This window comes from Macaca thibetana, chromosome 1, assembly GCF_024542745.1.
Source record: "Macaca thibetana thibetana isolate TM-01 chromosome 1, ASM2454274v1, whole genome shotgun sequence".
Lineage (NCBI taxonomy): Eukaryota > Metazoa > Chordata > Mammalia > Primates > Cercopithecidae > Macaca > Macaca thibetana.
This window is the reverse complement of record NC_065578.1, coordinates 62,479,228-62,483,679: the sequence shown is the minus strand read 5'-3', so window position 1 is coordinate 62,483,679 and position 4,452 is coordinate 62,479,228. Positions and strand designations below refer to the sequence as shown.

The following is a 4,452-nucleotide window of genomic DNA, read 5'->3' as shown; positions in this document are numbered from 1 at the left end:
TTTTATTTTTATACAGATCAAAATACCTTCTAATTTCTCTTCTAATTTATTCTCTGACCTATGGGTTATTTAAAGCTTAGTTTCTAAATACTTGAGGATTTTCTACATGTTCTTTTGTTACTGAGTTCGAATTTACCTCCAGTTTGGTCACCTTGTATAACTTGAATGATTTTAAATATATTAAGACATTTTATTGCTCAGAATATGGTCTTTTGTAGTAAATAATCTGTGTACACTTGAAAACATTGTGTATTTTGCTGTTGTTGGATGGAGGGTTCTATAAATGTCAATTAGGTCAGATTGGTTGATAAGTGTTTTTCAATTCTGTATATTTGCTGGAGTTCTACTTAGTTTATCAGTTTTTGTAGAGGAATATTGAAGTCTCTAACTTTAATTGCAGATTTATCTACTTATAGTTCAATTGGGTTTTCTCTTATCTATTTTAAAACTTAGTTATTATGTTCATAAACGTTTAGGATTTTATGTCATCTTGATGAATTGGCACCTTTATGTTTATGAAATATCTTTCTTTATCCCTGGTAATAGTCTGTCCTATGAAATCTACCTTGATATTAACAGCCCTTCCAGTTCTCTTTTGGTTAGCATTAGCATGGTATAACTCCTTCCATTTTTCTCCTTCTAGCCTGTTGTGTCTTTGTATTCAAAGTGAGTTTCTTGTAGGCAGCATGCAGTTGGTTGTTGCTTTTTTACCCAATTTGATAATCTCTGATTTTTAATTGGGGGTATTTATATCATTTACATTTAATGGGATTATTGATTATGTTAGGTTTAAATCTGCCATCTTGCTGTTTGTTCAGTCTTTCTTTTTTTCCTCTTTTCTCCTTTTTCTGCCTTCTTTTGGATTGAGTGTGTTTTATGACTCCATTTTATTTCCTTTGTTGACTTAATTATAACTTTTTTTATTATTTTAGTGTTTGCTTTAGAATTGATAGTATAGATCTTTACCAGTTTACATACAAGTGATATTGTTCTACTTCACATATAGTATAAACACCTTATAATAGTACATTTCCATTTCTACATTCCATATTTCTAACTAATATTGTTTTCCTTCTGCCTGAAGGACACTATTTAACATTTTCTGTGTTGGAGGTCTGTGGGTGATTCTTTCAGTTTTTGTATGTCTGAAGAAATCTTAATATCTATTTCATTTTCATTTACTTATTTATTTATTTTGAGATAGGGTCTCGCTCTGTCTAGAGGCTAGAGTGCACGGTGCAGTCATTACTGCCTACTGCAGCCTCAATCTCCCAGGCTCAAGCAATCCTCCCACTTTGGCCTTCCAAGTAGCTGGGATTTCAAGAGTGTGCCCCCATGCTTGGCTAATTTGAATTTTTTTTTTTTTTTTTTTTTTTTTTTTTTTTTTTTTTTTTAGAGATGGGGCTCTTACTATGTTGCCCAGGCTGGTCTGAAACTCCTGGATTCAAGTGGTCCTCACACCTTGGCCTTCCAAAGTACTGAGATTATGGGTGTGAGCCACTGTGCCTGGCTACTTCATTTTAAAAATATAGCTTTATTGAGATATAATACATATACAATACAATTTGCCCATTTAAATTGTATAACTTGTTGGTCTTTAGGCTGGGCATGGTGGCTCACACCTGTTATCTCAGCACTTTGGGAAGCCAAGGAGGTCAGATCACTTGAGCTGAGGAATTTGAGACCAGCCTGGCCAACATGGTGAAAACCCATCTCTACTGAAAGAATATAAAATTTAGCTGGGCATGGTGGTACATGCCTGTAGTGCCAGATACTCAGGAGGCTAAGGCAAGAGAATCTCTTGAACCCAGAAGGTGGAGGTTGCAGTGAGCCAAGATTATGCCACTGCACTCCAGTCCGGGTGACAGAGTGAGATCCTGTCTCTAATAATAATAATAATAATAGTAAAATAAATTGTATAATTCTTTGTTTTTTAGTATGTTCACAGATATGTGCAACCATTACCATAGTCAATTTGAGAACACTTTTATTGCTTCAAGAAGAAACTGTATTTTTTAGCTATTAGTTCCTTTTCCCACTGTCTTCCTCCAGTTCAACCTGTAAGCAACTACTGAACTACCTGTTTTTTTAAATTTTTTTTGAGATGGAGTCTCACTCTGTCACCAGGCTGGAATGCAGTGGTGCAGTCTTGGCTCACTGAAACCTCTGCCTCCCGAGTTCAAGTGATTCTCCTACTTCAGCTTCCCAAGTAGCTGGGACTACAGGCACGCGCCACCACAACCAGCTAATTTTTATATTTTTAGTAGAGACAGGGTTTTGCCCTCTTGGCCAGGATGGTCTCAATCTCTTGACCTCATGATCCTCCTGCCTTGGCTTCCCAAATTGCTGGGATTACAGGCGTGAGCCATTACAGTCAGCCAACTACTTTTTATCCATATAGATTTCCTTATTCTACGCTTTTATATGACTGGAATCATAAAGTACATAGTTTTTTTTTTTTTTTTAATAACTGGTGTCTTTCACTTAGCATAGTATTTTCAAAATTTATCCATATTGTCCTATCAGTGTTTCATTCCTTTCTACAGGCAAATAATATTATATTGTATGGATATACCATATTTTGTTTATTCATTTACTGGTGGAAGTTTACATTGTTTCTACCTTTTGGCTATGATGAATATTCACCTTTGTTTTCGAAAGATATTTTCACTGGGTGTAGAATTGTAGTTTGATAGGTTTTTATTATTTTCAGTACTTTGTACATTTTTCAGATTTCTCACTTGTGCTTGTCCTGATGAGAAACCTGCTGTAATTTTTATTTTTGTCCTCTGTAAGTAATGTGTCTTTTTTGTCTGGCTGCCTTTAAGATTTTCTCTTTATCACTGGTTTTGAGCAATTTGATTATAATGTGCCTTGGTATCGTTTGCTTTTTTTTTTTTTTTCGAGACGGAGTCTCACTCTGTCACCCAGGTTAGAGTGCAATGGCGCGATCTCGGCTCACTGCAACCTTCACCTCCTGGGTTCGAGTAATTCTCCTGCCTCAGCCTCCTGAGTAGCTGGGATTACTGGCGCCGACCACCATGCCTGGCTAATTTTTTTTTTTTTTTTTTTTTTAGTAGAGACGGGGTTTCATCATGTTGTCGGGCTGGTCTTGAACTCCTGACCTCATGATCTGCCTGCCTCGGCCTCCCAAAGTGCTGGGATTACAGGCGTAAGCCACTGCGCCTGGCCGTTATCGTTTGCTTTTATGTGCTTAGGGTATATTGAAATTCTTGGATCTGTGGGTTTATAGTTTTCAACAAGTTTGGAAAACTTTCAGTCATATTTCTTCAAATTTTTTTTTGTCTCACATGTTGTTTTTGGTAATTCCAGTTATAGGTATACTAGACCATTTGAAGTTGTTTTGCAGGATACTGATATTCCTTCCTTTCCTCCCTCCCTCTCTCCCTTGCTTCTCTCTTTCCTGTCTTTCATTAATTCTTGTTTTATTTATTTTTTATTTTTGCATATTTTTCTCTTTGTGTTTATATTTGGATAGTTTCTAGTGATATGTTTTCAAGGTCACCATTTTGTTTTTTGTTTTGTTTCTGCAATGTCTAACCTTCCATTAATCTCATCCAGTACATTTTTTATATCAGACATTGATGTTTTTTGTTTGTTTGTTTGTTTTTTCTGAGACAGAGTTTTGCTCTGTCGCCCAGGCTGGAGTGCAGTGGCACCTGTGATCTCAGTTCACTGCAACCTCCGCCTCCTGGGTTCAAGCAATTCTCCTGCCTTAGCCTACTGAGTAGCTAGGATTACAGCTGTGTGCCACCACGCTTGGCTAATTTTTTGTATTTTTAATAGAGATGGGGTTTCGCTATGTTGACCAGGCTGGTCTTGAACTCGTGATCCACCTGCCTTAGCCTCCCAATGTGCTGGGATTACAGGTGTGAGCCACCGTGATCGGCCCCCCGCCCCCCCAGCCCACAAAAAAATCAAATTTTAAAGTGACATGAAAATAATTTGAAACTCATTTTATTAGTACTACAGCTCTTTTAGAATTTGTCTAGCAGGCTTTCTGGTTTTTGCCAGAAAGCCCCCTCTCCCCTCAACACAAATTAATTTTGTTAAGAAAAAAATATCAGCCGGGCGCGGTGGTTTACGCCTGTAATCCCAGCACTTTGGGAGGCCGAGGCAGGCGGATCATGAGGTCAGGAGATCGAGACCATTCTAGCCAACATGGTGAAACCCAGTCTCTACTAAAAATACAGAAAAAATTAGCTGGGTGTGGTGGCGCGTGCCTGTAATCCCAGCTACTCAGGAGGTTGAGGCAGGAGAATGGCTTGAACCCGTGAGTCAGAGGTTGCAATGAGCCGAGATTGTGCCATGGCACTCCAGCCTGGGGGACAGAGTGAGACTACCTCTCAAAGAAAGAAAGAAAGAAAGAAAGAAAGAAAGAAAGAAAGAAAGAAAGAAAGAAATCTCAGTCTGGTTTCTAAAATATTTATT

At 37.8% G+C, this 4,452-nt stretch overlaps 1 non-coding gene across 1 annotated transcript; it reads left to right on the top strand.

Annotated features, from left to right (window-relative positions):
- The first annotated feature begins 3,982 nt into the window (after positions 1–3,982).
- LOC126944963 (U7 small nuclear RNA) lies at positions 3,983–4,044 on the top strand. Its single transcript, XR_007722247.1, has one exon. It is a non-coding gene; the product is annotated as a U7 small nuclear RNA (small nuclear RNA).
- The last annotated feature ends 408 nt before the right edge of the window (positions 4,045–4,452 follow it).